The 14,616-nt window shown below is 38.8% G+C and overlaps 1 protein-coding gene and 1 pseudogene across 2 annotated transcripts in view; one reads left to right on the top strand and one right to left on the bottom strand.

Moving 5' to 3' along the window:
- AFG1L (AFG1 like ATPase) overlaps positions 1-14,616 on the bottom strand; it is a 291,317-nt gene that overhangs the window by 198,991 nt on the left and 77,710 nt on the right. The gene's annotated exons all lie outside the window — the stretch shown is intronic.
- On the top strand, positions 4,085-4,729 carry LOC143685034 (peptidyl-prolyl cis-trans isomerase A pseudogene; annotated as a pseudogene).

Here is a 14,616-nt window from a genome sequence, read left to right as displayed (position 1 = left end):
TGAACTGGAGGATGGAACATCTGAATTCCAAAAAGAAACAGAAACTATAGGGAAAAGAATGGAAAAACTTGAGCAGGGGATCAGGGAACTGAATGACAATATGAAGCGCACAAATATACGTGTTGTGGGTGTCCCAGAAGGAGAAGAGAAGGGAAAAGGAGGAGAAAAACTAATGGAAGAAATTATCACTGAAAATTTCCCAACTCTTATGAAAGACCTAAATTTGCAGATCCAAGAAGTGCAGTGCACCCCAAAGAGAATAGGCCCAAATAGGCGTTCTCCAAGACACTTACTAGTTAGAATGTCAGAGGTCAAAGAGAAAGAGAGGATCTTGAAAGCAGCAAGAGAAAAACAATCTGTCACATACAAGGGAAACCCAATAAGACTATGTGTAGATTTCTCAGCAGAAACCATGGAAGCTAGAAGACAGTGGGATGATATATTTAAATTACTAAAAGAGAAAAACTGCCAACCAAGACTCCTATATCCAGCAAAATTGACCTTCAAAAATGAAGGAGAAATTAAAACATTTATAGACAAAAAGTCACTGAGAGAATTTGTGACCAAGAGACCAGCTCTGCAAGAAATACTAAAGGGAGCACTAGAGTCAGATACGAAAAGACAGAAGAGAGAGGTATGGAGTAAAGTGTAGAAAGAAGGAAAATCAGATATGATATATATAATACAAAAGCCAAAATGGTAGAGGAAAATATTATCCAAACAGTAATAATACCAAAAGTTAATGGACTGAATTTCCCAATCAAAAGACATAGAATGGCAGAATGGATTACGACCCAGCAATACCACTGCTAGGTATCTACTCAAGGGACTTAAGGGCAAAGACACAGATGGACATTTGCACACCAGTGTTTATAGCAGCATTATCTACAATTGCAAAGAGATGGAAACAGCCAAAATGTTCATCAACAGACGAGTGGCTAAACAAACTGTGGCGTATACCTACGATGGAATATTATGCAGCTTTAAGACAGACTAAACTTATGAAGCATGTAATAACATGGATGGACCTAGAGAACATTATGCTGAGTGAGACTAGCCAAAAACTAAAGGACAAATACTGTAAGGTCCCACTGATGTGAACCGACATTCGCGAATCAGCTTGGAATATATCATTGGTAACAGAGACCAGCAGGAGTTAGAAACAGGGTAAGATAATGGGTAATTGGAGCTGAAGGGATACAGACTGTGCAACAGGACTAAATACAAAAACTCAAAAATGGACAGCACAATAATACCTAAGTGTAATGTAACTAGGTTGGAACACTGAATGAAGCTGCACCTGAAATATGGTTTTTTGTTTGTTTGTTTGTGTGTTTGTATTTTTGTTTTTGTTTTTTTTCTTTTTCCTTTTTATATATATATATTATTAGTATTATTATTTTAATTCTCTTCTCTATATTAACATTCTATATCTTTTTCTGCTGTTTTGCTAGTTCTTTTCCTAAATCGATGCAAATGTACTAAGAAATGATGATCATACATCTATGTGATGATACTAAGAATTACTGAGTGCATTTGTAGAATGGAATGATTTCTAAATGTTGTGTTAATTTCTTTTCTTTTTTTTTGATTAATAAAAAAATTAAAAAAAAAACATATGCAAAAAAAAAAAAAAAAAAAAAAACTGAATATAGAATTGCCATACGACCCAGCAATACCATTGCTAGGTATCTACTCAAAGGACTTAAGGGCAAAGACACAAACAGACATTTGCACACCAACGTTTATAGCAGCGTTATTTACAATTGCAAAGAGATGGAAACAGCCAAAATGTCCATCAACAGACGAGTGGCTAAACAAACTGTGGTATATACATACGATGGAATATTATGCAGCTTTAAGGCAGGATAAACTTATGAAGCATGTAATAACATGAATGGACCTAGAGAACATTATGCTGAGTGAGTCTAGCCAAAAACTAAAGGACTGTATGGTCCCACTGATGTGAACCGACATTTGAGAATAAACTTGGAATGTGTCATTGGTAACAGAGATCAGCAGGAGTTAGAAACAGGGTAAGATAATGGGTAATTGGAGCTGAAGGGATACAGACTGTGCAACAGGACTAGATACAAAAACTCAAAAATGGACAGCACAATACTACCTAATTGTAATGTAATTTTGTTAAAACACTGAATGAAGCTGCATCTGAGCTATAGTTTTTTTTGTTTGTTTGTTTGTTTGTTTGTTTGTGTTTTTATATATATACATATTCTTTTTTTATTTTTTGTTATTATTATTTTTATTTTTTTCTCTATATTATCATTCTATATCTTTTTCTGTTGTTTTGCTAGTTCTTTTCCTAAATCAATGCAAATGCACCAAGAAATGATGATCATACATCTATGTGATGATATTAAGAATTACCGATTGCATATGTAGAATAGAACGATTTCTAAATGTTGTGTTAATTTTTTTTATTAATAAAAAAAATTAAATAAATAAATAAATAATAGGGGGAACAAAAGTTAAAAATAAATTTAGTTTGAAGTGCTAGTGGTAAATGAAAGCAAGGGGTAAGGGGTATGGCATGTATAATCTTTCTTTTTTCTGTTATCGTTTTATTTCTTCTTCTGTTGTCTTTTTTATTCTTTCTAAATCGATGCAAATGTTCTAGAAATGAGGAATATGCAACTATGTGATTATATTAAGAATTACTGATTGTATATGTGGAATGGAATGGTATCTGAATGTTTTCTTTGTTAATTTTTTTTAATTAATAAAAAAATTAAAAATATATATATATATAGTTAAGACAACTTCCAGGTCAAGATGGTGGCTTAACAACGTGCGCATTTTAATTCGTCCTCCAGAACAACTACTAAATAACCAGAAACAGTACAGAACAGCCCCTGGGGCCACGTCAGTGACCAGACACACAGCATATCCCAGTTTGGACCAGCTGGACCCCTGCTAGCACCCCCCAGAACTGTGAGTTCCCAAAGCTGTGGCGGCCAGCGCCCCTCCCCCACAGGCCACTTCCCAGAGGGCAAAGGAAAGGACTTTACCAGCAGCAGGGACTGCGGACAATCAAACTCCAATTGTGGAACTAATTACAAATTCTGACTACTAAAAATAGGCCCCCAGCTTAGGTGAACCTGATCAAAGCAGAGGTTGCTCATTTTTGCCCCGGTGCCAAGGGGGCAGGACTGACAGAAAAAGGGGGAAAAAAAAAAAAAAGAAGGAAACAGAGTTTTTTGTGGCTGTGTATCTACAAAGGCTTGCCTGCCTCTGGATTCAGTGGCGGGACTTTTCAGGCTGCAACTGCCCCAGTCATAGGCAGAAGTGAGCTCTTTTGGGGGCTTATCTGGAGCCTGTGCCTTCCCTAGGAGAGGAGTGAAGCCCCACCCAGGTAGAATCCCTCCATCAAGGAATTCAGACACCAGGGCTTGGTAATTTGAAGCCATTAAAACCAGACTACAACCTCTCCTCTGTCTCCACCATGCCCCCAGCAGGGAGAGTCTGCCAAAATTAAAGGTACTGCATCATCTTATGCTGGTGGGACCTGCAGTCAGAAAAGCATCACTTACTGGGCAGGATAAGAAAAACAGAGTCCAGAGACTTCACAGGAAAGTCTTTCAACCTGCTGGGTCTTACCCTCAGGAAAAACCGACCAGGTGACTCTTTCCTCCTGATAGGAGGCCAGTTTGGTCTGGGAAAATCAGGCTGGCATCTATAATATCTAAGTAGACCCTCCTAAGTGTGTGTGGGGGAAAGGCACAACACAAGCAGGGGAAGAAACAAGGAAACAAGAACTGAAAAATTCTCCTCTGTTAAACAAAAGTTAAGCTCAAGGTCCAGATAAAGCTGAACGGAATAAACAACAAATTCATCCAGCAAGAAAACCCTAGATAAAAGAAGTGAAAGCAATCTCCAGAATAAACTAATTAAGGTAATTAAATGCCTAGACACCAGCAAAAAATAACAAATCACACTAGAAAAATTGAGGATATGGCCCAGTCAAAGGAACAAACCAACAATTCAAATAACATACAGGAGCTGAAACAATTAATTCAGAATATACGAACAGACATGGAAAACCTTATCAAAACCAAATCAATGGCCTTGCAGACGCCGCCGCCCGTCGCCGCAGTTTCTCGCATGCAGCCATGGTCAACCCCACCGTGTTCTTCGACATCGCTGTCGAGGGCGAGCCCTTGGGCTGCGTCTCCTTTGAGCTGTTTGCAGACAAAGTTCCAAAGACAGCAGAAAATTTTCGTGCTCTGAGTACTGGGGAGAAAGGATTTGGCTATAAGGGTTCCTGCTTTCACAGAATTATTCCTGGGTTTATGTGCCAGGGTGGTGACTTCACACGCCATAACGGCACTGGTGGCAAGTCCATCTATGGGGAGAAGTTTGATGATGAAAACTTCATCCTGAAGCATATGGGTCCTGGCATCTTGTCCATGGCCAATGCTGGACCCAACACAAACGGTTCCCAGTTTTTCATCTGCACTGCTAAGACTGAGTGGTCGGATGGCAAGCACATTGTCTTTGGCAAGGTGAAAGAGGGAATGAATATTGTGGAAGCCATGGAACTCTTCGGGTCCAGGAATGGCAAGACCAGCAAGAAGATCACCATTGCCGACTGTGGACAAATCTAATAAATTTGATTTGTGTTTTGTCTTCACCACCAGACCATTTCTTCTGTAGCTCAGGAGAGCATCCCACTTCCCCTGGTCTGCCTCAGTATCCTATCATTGTGCTCTGGCTGCAGTTCTTTGGGTTCTACCTTGTGCTCCCCTTCCAAGTCTAGCTGGATTGCAGAGTTATGTTTATCATATGAAATAAAAACCTAAACAAACAAACAAAAAAAACCAAATCAATGAATTGAGGGAGGATATAAAGAAGGCAAGGAATGAACAAAAAGAAGAAACTGAAAGTCTGAAAAAACAAGTCACAGAACTTATGGGAATGAAAGACACAGTAGAAGCGATGAAAAAAACAATGGAAACCTACAATGGTAGATTTCGAGAGACAGAACATAGGATTTCTGAACTGGAAGAGGGAACATCTGAAATCTGAAAAGATACAGAAACTATAGGGAAAAAACTGGAAAAATCTGAGCAAAGACTCAGGGAATTGAAAGACAATATGAAGCGCACAAATATACATGTTGTGGGTGTCCCAGAAGGAGAAGAGAAGGGAAAAGGAGGAGAAAAACTAATGGAGGAAATTATCACTGAAAATTCCCCAACTCTTATGAAAGACTTAAAATTACAGATCCAAGAAGTGCAGCGTACCCCAAAGAGAATAGATTCAAATAGACATACTCCAAGACATTTACTAATCAGAATGTCAGAGGTCAAAGAGAAAGAGAGGATCTTGAAAGCAGCAAGAGAAAAGCAATCCATCACACACAAGGGAAGCCCAATGAGACTATGCGCAGATCTCTCAGCAGAAACCATGGAGGTGAGAAGACAGTAGGATAATATATTTAAATTATTAAAAGAGAAAACTGCCAACCAAGACTCCTATATCCAGCAAAATAGTCCTTCAAAAATGAGGGAGAAATTAAAACATTTTCAGACAAAAAATCACTGAGAGAATTTGTGACCAAGAGACCAGCTCTGCAAGAAATACTAAAGGGAACACTAGAGACAGATACAAAGGCAGAAGAGAGAGGTGTAGAGAAGGGTGTAGAAAGGAAGACTATGAGTAATGGTAAAAAGAAGGAAAATTAGATATGACATATAAAATCCAGAAGGCAAAATAGTAGAAGAAAGTACTACCCATGCAGTAATAACACTGAATGTTAATGGATTAAACTCTCCAATCAAAAAACATAGACTGGCAGAATGGATTAAAAAACAGGACCCATCTATATGCTGTCTCTATTCAAAGGACATGAGGCCAAGGACACAAATGGACATTTACACACCAATGTTTATAGCAGCATTATTAACAATTACCAAGAGATGGAAACAGCCAAAATGTCCAACAACAGACAGTTGGCTAAACAAATTGTGACATTTACATAAGATGCAATATTATGCAGTTGTAAGACAGAATAAAGTTATGAAGTATGTAACAACATGAATGGACCTTAAGGACATTATGCTGAGTGTGATTAGCCAGAAACAAAAGCACAAATACTGTATTGTCTCACTGATATGAGCTGACATTAGTGAATAAACTTGGAATATTTCCTTGGTAACAGAGACCATCAGGAGATAGAAATAGGGTAAGATATTGGGTAATTGCAGCTGAAGGGATTGTGCAACAGGACTGAATATAAAAACTCAGAAAATAACAGCACAATATTACCTAACTGTAATACAATTATGTTAAAACACTGAATGAAGCTGCATATGAGAATGATAGAAGGAGGAGGGCTGGGGCATAAATGAAATCACAAAGAAAGATAAATGATAAAGATTGAGATGGTGTAATCTAGGAATGCCTAGAGTGTATAATGATAATGACTAAATGTACAAATTTAAAAAATGTTTTTGCATGAGGAAGAACAAAAGAATGTCATTACTGCAGTGTGCTGAAAATAGATGGTACTTAATATTTTAAAATTTCAACTAATGTGAGACTAAAGCAAAAAATGTCTATTTGGTACAAATCTACACTTTGACTAGTGCATCTCCTAATATAACTTATGTAGATAGTTGATTGAACACCTTAAGTACATGGAACTTTGTATAGGACATGAGATTTTGTTGGTTTGTCCAGGTGATGCCCTGATGAATCCCAGAGTGATTTGATCAGTGAGTGGGAAAGTATTTGCAAAGTCCCATTCGGGGAATGGTGAGAACGGGGGAAAACTCAACATCCCCAAGTTGAATTCTTGATATTTTCATAAGCAGTGTGGACAACCAAAGCTATAGGCTGAGCCCCCAGTCTTGGGGTTTGTTCATATGAAACTTAACCCCACAAACGATAGGTCAAGTCTACTTAAAATTTAGGCCTAAGAGTCACCCCCCAAGAGAGCCTCTTTTATTGCTCAGATGTGGCCTCTCTCTCCAGCCAACACAACAAGCAAACTCACCACCCTCCCCCTATCTATGTGGAACATGACTCCCAGGGGTGTGGACCTTCCTGGCAGCGTGGGACAGAAATCCCAGAATGAGCTGAGACTCAGCATCAAGGGATTGAGAAAAACCCTACAATGAGCTGAGACTCAGCATCAAGGGATTGAGAAACCTTCTCGACCAAAAGAGGGAAGAGTGAAATGAGACAAAGTGTCAATGGCTGAGAGATTCCAGAGTCGAGAGGTTATCCTGGAGGTTATTCTTATGCATTAAGTAGATAGCACCTTGTTATTCAAGATGTAATGGAGAGGCTGGAGGGAACTGCCTGAAAATGTAGAGCTGTGTTCCAGTAGCCATGTTTCTTGATGATGATTGAATAATGATGTAGCTTTCACAATGTGACTGTGTGACTGTGAAAATCTTGTGTCTGATGCTCCTTTTATCTATCTTGTCAACAGACGAGTAGAACATATGGAATAAAAATAAATAATGGGGGAACAAATGTTAAAATAAATTTAGTTTGAAATGCTAGTGATCAATGAAAGGGAGGGGTAAGGGGTATGGTATGTATAATCTTTTTTTTTCTGTTTTCGCTTTATTTCTTTTTCTGTTGTCTTTTTATCTCTTTTTTATTTCTTTTTCTGGATCGATGCAAATGTTCTAAGAAATGATGAATATGCAACTAAGTGATGATATTTGAATTACTGATTATATATGTAGAACGGAATGATCACATGTTAATGCTTTAGCTGTCTGTTGTTAAATTTTTTAAATTAATAAATAAATAAATAAATAAATAATAATTAAAAAGAAAGCTATATGGGGAAAATGTACCTATTGCAAGCTATGGACTATAGTTAACAGTAATATTTTTTTAATTTATTTTATTTAATAAACATACCAACATATAAACATGAACATTCTTACCATATGATCATTCCATTCTACATATATAATCAGTAATTCAAAATATCATCACGTAGTTGTATATTCATCACCATGAACACTTCTTAGAAAATTTGCATCAACAGTAATATTTTTTAAACTTTTTTATTGTTAAATATAACATGTATACAAAGAAAAGAATGTAAAAACAATGATTTTCAAAGTACACTTCAACAAGTAGTTACAGAACAGATTTCAGAGTTTGGAATGGGTTACCATTCCAGTATTTCAGATTTTTCCTTTTAGCTGCTTTAAGACACTAGAGACTAAAAGAAATATCAATATAATGATTCAGCAATACTCGTTTGTTACACCCTACCTTCTCCGTATCACCCCACCATCACCTTTGATTTTTCTACCACTCTTTAGGGGTATTTTGGCTATACACATTCTAACTTTTTCATGTTGGAAGGGGCTGTTGATAATATGGGATAGGGGGATGGAACTAGTTGATGTTCTGAGATGCTGGCCCCTCTGCATTTCAGGACTTTTTTGGTCCAGGGATCTATCTGCAGGTTGTAGGTTTCTAGAAAGTTACCCTACCGCATGGAACCTTTGTAGAATCTTATATAATACCCTAGGTATTCTTCAGGATTGGCAAGAATGATTTATGAAGAAGCTTAAGTAAGTGACCTCCAAAGTAGCTTCTAGACTCTATTTGAACTCTTTCAGCCACTGATACTTTATTTGTTGCACTTATTTTCCCCCTTTTGGTCAGGATGGCATTGTTGATCCCATGGTGCCAGGGCCAGACTCATCCTTAGGAGTCATCTCCCATACTGCCAGAGAACATTAATATTTTAATACTCTTCCATCAACAGTCATAAATGTACCACAACAATGCTATGAATCAATAATAGGGGACAAGGGTATAAAGGGTATGGGATGATTTGGGCTTTCTTTTTAATTTTTAATTCTCCTCTGGAATAATGAAAATGTTCTAAAATTGATCATAGGGATGTATACACACTATGTGATGATACTGTGAGCCAGTAATTGTATACTTAAGATAGTTTGCATGGTGTGTGAATATATCTCAATAAAACTGCATTTAATATGGAACTATTAAACTTTACCACCTGGGATACATTAGGGACTCCCAAATCAATAAGCCAAGTCCTTGATCTTGAGACTTGCTCTTGTGAAGCTTATTTATGTAGCGGAGAAGCTAAGCCTACCTATAGTAATGCCTAAGAGTTACTTCTAGAGGACCTCTTCTGTTGCTCAGATGTGCCCTCTCTCTCTCTAAGCCCAACTCTGCAAGTAAAATCTTTACGACCCCTCCTGCTACGTGGGACCTGACACCCAGGGATGAAACTCTCCCTGGCAATGTGGGACATGATACTCACAGGGATAAACCTTCCTAACCAAAAGGGGGAAAAGAATTCTAACCAAATAAGTTATCAGTGGCTGAGAGAGTTCAAATAGAGTCAAGAAGTTATTCAGGAGGCTACTCTCAAGCAAGCTTCAGCTAGATATTGCTATTTACCATGGTTTGTCAACCCCCAACTAAAAGCATTCCTGACAACTCTAAAGAACACCTGGGACTCTATCTGAGAGTCTACAAAGTTTCCATGCACTAAGATAACTTTCCAGAAATCTATAACCTCCAGATAGGTTCCTAGGCCAGATAAGTCCTGAAGCCCAAAGAGGCCAGCGTTTGCAGAACATCAAGTAGTTCCATCCCCCTATCCCATGATATCGACAGCCCACCATGAAAAAGTTAGAATGGGCATAGCCCAAATACCCCTAAAGATTGGGAGAAAGATCAAAGGAGAAGGTGGAGTTACAACAGAGAAGATAGGATTTAACAAATGAGTATGACTGCTCATTCATACTGATATTTCTTTTAGTATCCGGTGTCTTGCAGCAGCTAGGAGGAAAAAACTAAAATTGTGGTACTGTAGCCCATATGAAACTCTGAAATCTGTTCTATAACTAATTGTTGTGGTGTGCTTTGAAATTTTTTTTTCCACAATAAAAAAATTTTTTAAAAGATTAAAAAAGAAAGCACATACACAAAAACAAAACAGTACAAAACAAAACTGCATTAAAAAAAACAAATAAACAAGCAAACAAAAGGCCAGTCAGCTGTGGTCACTAAGCAGACCAGACTCATTCATGTGCCTCACTCAGCTTCCTCTATAATCATGTCTGAAAACCCGATATGGCTGAGACTGAGAAATTCAGTAAAAATTAAAGAAGGAAGGTCAGGCGGGCCACAGTGGCTCAGCAGGCAAGAATGCTTGCCTGCCATGCCAGAGGACCAGGGTTCGATTCCCGGTGCCTGCCCATGTAAAAAAAAAAAAAAAATTAAAGAAGGCAGAAATGCAGAGAAATATCCACTGCGCTCCAAAGAAACAATCAAATAGGAGAAACAATCAGGAGAACCGTAATGAGGCATGTGCTGCCAATATGCACTGTACATTCCACAAGCATTACCTTCTTATTTTACTTCTTTTGGCTGTTAACTTTGTAAGATGCAAAGAGGTTGGATCAAGTTTAAATGACTGTGCTACTCATTTACACATCAAGGAATTCAGAACAACTGATAAGGAAGACTGCACCTGTCTCCCAGGTTGGGGAAGAAAGAAGTTGGTTGAGATGACAGTGAATCTAGAGTAAAACAAAGCTGGTCCAAGATGTCCTACAGGCTGTAAAATGCAGTTTAACCAGTGTAACTTTTTGTTGTTGTTCTTCAAATTATTCTAATTATTGGAATGTGCATTGTTTAAATATGTGAAGTTTTTTTTAATAATTAGAGACTTTTATTTTTAATTGCATACTCTGATATCTGTTGTGGATTTCCACAGCATATTTCTAATTTTTGCCCATCTGAGCCATGAATTCAGAACTTTAATAAACTCTTCCAGTAAGTTCATAAATATGTGAGGTTTTAAAACCTGAAAACAACAACAACAACAACAACAACAACAAAAAATGGACAAAATATATAAAAACAGTTTTCAAGATAGTAGACATAAGGCTTCAAAGGACAGCTGTCCCTGAGAGATAGGAAACCAATGAAGTGGGCACTGCAAATGGCCCCAGCTTATTATCTGGGGAGACCTTACAGGATGCTGCTTAGAGAAGGGAAACCCAAGCAGAGTTCAGCAGTCTCCCTGAATTGAAGAGATAGATGGAAGTTCAAGGAGGAAAACGCAGCTAGATTCATAGGGGGCAGTACCAGAGAAGAAAGCTCTAGAGATCTGATGAGGGTCACCATTGTGTGCAAGGAAATTACTCAAAGCCAGGTAAAGAATCATCTGAGAGGATTATAAGAAGCCACCACTAGAGTTCACACATCGTGGGGAATAGTGCTTTTTCTCACCAGCCAGACTACAAAACCTCACAATTCATGGGACATTGGTTAGAGTGCTAAGAAGGAGTTTGCCCCAGTTGTGGGAACAATTAGTCCTAGACTAAATGCTGTTCTGTTACTGTCAAACCATTAAAACCAAGACCCAAAGGAAGCAAACTGCTTTTATCAAAGAGAACAAAATTCAAATGTATCTAAATGAATAGGGTGCATGGGTGGTTCAGTGGTAGAATGCTCACCCTCCATGCAGGAGACCTGGGTTCAATTCTCGGACCATGCACTCCAAAAGTAATAATAATAAAGCAAAACATTAAAAATATCTATGAATACAAAAATATTGTGCACCTGGCAAACTACAACTTACATTTTCTGGTATCCAATAAAAAAAATTAACAGGCATGCAAAGACATGAGAAAATATGACCCAAAATGTAGAGAAAAAAATCAAAGTAATTGAAACAGATGCAGAATGACACAGATGGTAAAATTTGAAGACAGAAACATTTAAACATTTACCATAACTATATTCCACATACGTGTTCAAGAAGCTGGAAGAAAGACTGAACATGTGAAATAGATCCATAGAAAATGTAAAGAAAAGACCCAAGATGAACTTTTAGAGAAGAAAATCACAATTTGAGATGAAAAATATGATGTACAGGAGTAACAGGAGATTAGACACTGCAGAAGAAAACATTAGAAAGCAATAGAAACTAACCAAAATGAACCCTAGAGAGAGAAAAGACTGAGAAAAAATTAAACAGGGAATAAGTGAGTTTTAGGACAACCTCAAGCAGCCTAACACACATGTAACTGCAGACCCAAAGGGCAGGAGAAGTGGCAGAAAAAATACCTGAAGAAATAATGTTCAAAATATTTCCAAACTTGATGAAAACTATAAAACCACAAATCTAAGATGTTCAATAAACACAAGTACAAGAAATATGAAAAAAAAAAAAACTGCACCAAGTCATATCGTAATCAAACTGCTTAAAACTAAAGAAAAAAAAATTAAAAAACCAGAGGGGGAAAAAAAAGACATTGCATACAGAGGAACAAAAATAAGAATTCCAGCAAATTCTCATTGGAAAAATGCAAGCCAGAAGATGACAGAGCAGCATCTTTAAAGGAGAAAAGAAAAGAGTATCAATCTAGAATTTTATCCTGAACAAAACTATCTTTCACAAATGAAACCGAAATACAGACTTTTTTGATATACAAAAGCTGAAAAAATTCATCTTTAAGAGACCAGACTATAAGAAATGTTAAAGGAAGTCCTTCAGACAAAAAAATAACACTGGATGAAACCCTGAAATACCCAAAGGAATGAAGAAGATCAGAAACGGTAACTATGTGGGTAAATATAAGACTTATCATTATTATTTTAATCCCTTTAAAAGATAACTAACTTTCAAAGCAAAAAACAACAACAACATATTGTGGCACTTATAGTAGAAGTGAAATGTATGAAAACAATAGCACAAATAATGGGAAGAAAGAAATGGATATCTACTCTTAGACCATACTAGAGTTGGTATAACATTACTTGAAAGTAAACTGTGATAAATTAAAGAAATAAACTATAATCATGAAAGCAAACCCTAAAACCTTTTCTAAACAATTATAAAAATGAAATTATAGGGTATGTATTCTTTTCTATAAGGCTTCTTTAACTCAGCATGACCGTTATGAAATTCATCCATGTTATGTGTAAATTTCTCTTTATTGCAGAACAGTATTCAATTTTATTAATTCAAACAGTTTGTTTATCCACCCTCCAAATGATGGAGGAAAGGGGGAAATAGAATCATTCTTCTCCACCAGGCAATATTACCTTCTGGGCACTTAACTGCTAAAGTTTTCTGTCTTTATTGAATGACAAGCACTACCATCCATCCAGGTGTTAAAGCCAAAAAATTCAGAAACTGTGTTGTTTCTTTCCATCGATATCCGATCTATAACCAGGTGCTATCTGTTTTGCCTCCTTAATCTGTTTCAAATCTATCCTTCTCCCTATATTCATTGCCATCACCCTATACCAGGGTTTCACAGCTCCAGCACTACTAACATTTTTAGCTAGATAGTTCTAGCCAAAATACTTGGATGATAGTCCTGTATATTATAGGGTGTTTTAGCAGCATTCCTGGCCTCTAGCTACTATATGCCAGCAACTCCCCCAGATAGCTGCTAAAGGCTCCCTGCATCATCATATGACCGCTGCCCACCTATAACCTGTTCTCCACACTTCAACCAGAAGATTTCCAATTCTGACCTTGTTAGTCCCTCCTTGAAGCACTTTAATGCTTTCCATTTCAAAATCCAAAATCTCTATTGTTGCTTCACATGGCCTAGCTCTCATTTCTCCAGATTCATCTTGTACCTCACTGCATCCTGCCTTCCCCCACTCTTTATCCAGCCTCACTGGCTCCCTGTCACTTCTTCAAATGGGTCATTCTCCCTTCAGCCATCATGTCTTCCCTCAACCCTCTGCCAGGAAACTTCTTCCCCTACCTCTCATAACAACCTGAGAACAAGTAGGTACTATTAAAACAAAAACCCGAGAGATCCAAGATGGCGTCTTAGTAAGGTACATGCGTCTTAGTTCCTCCGACTCCAAATCAACTAATAGGGGAACAGAAACAGTACAAAACAGCTCCCGGGGCTACAGCAGGGAATGGACACACAGCGTAACCAAGTCTGGGCTGGCTAGTCTGACTGCGAAACTCAGCTGCGGTGAGTGAGATCCCCGAGCGGCGGGCGATTTCCCGAGCAGCCGCAGCTGCGGCGGTCCGAGCTAATCCCTCCCTCCTTCCGGGGCTGGCTGAGAGATTCGGAGAGACAAGCTTCCCAGCCAAGGCAGCCGGCGCCACACTTTTGCGGGCGGCTTCGAGTCCGCGACTACAAGTCTCGGATCAGAGGGCTATCCAAAGTCTGGGCTGGCAAGTCTGATTGCGAGACTTGGCTGCTGCGAGACCCCCGAGCGGCCGCAGCTGCGGCGGTCCGAGCTAATCCCTCCCTCCTTCCCGGGCCGGCTGAGAGTATCGGAGAAGTAAGTTCCCCAAGCCGAGGCAGGCGGCGCCCTTCTTTTGCGGGCGGCTTCGAGTCTCGGCTTTAAGTCCGCGGCTACGAGTCCTGGATCAGAGGGCTATCCAAAGTCTGGGCTGGCTAGACTGACTGTGAGACTCGGCTGCAGTGAGACCCCCGAGCGGCGTGCGATTTCCCGATCAGCGGCAGCTGTGGTGGTCCGAGCTACTCCCTCCCCCCTTTCCGGGCCGGCTGAGAGTATTGGAGAAGCAAGTTTCCCAAGCCGAGGCAGGTGGCACCCCTCTTTTGCGGGCGGCTTCGAGTCTCT

The sequence above is a fragment of the Tamandua tetradactyla genome, chromosome 5, assembly GCF_023851605.1.
Source record: "Tamandua tetradactyla isolate mTamTet1 chromosome 5, mTamTet1.pri, whole genome shotgun sequence".
In the NCBI taxonomy this organism is placed as follows: Eukaryota; Metazoa; Chordata; class Mammalia; order Pilosa; family Myrmecophagidae; genus Tamandua; species Tamandua tetradactyla.
This window is presented reverse-complemented; position numbering and strand designations above follow the sequence as displayed.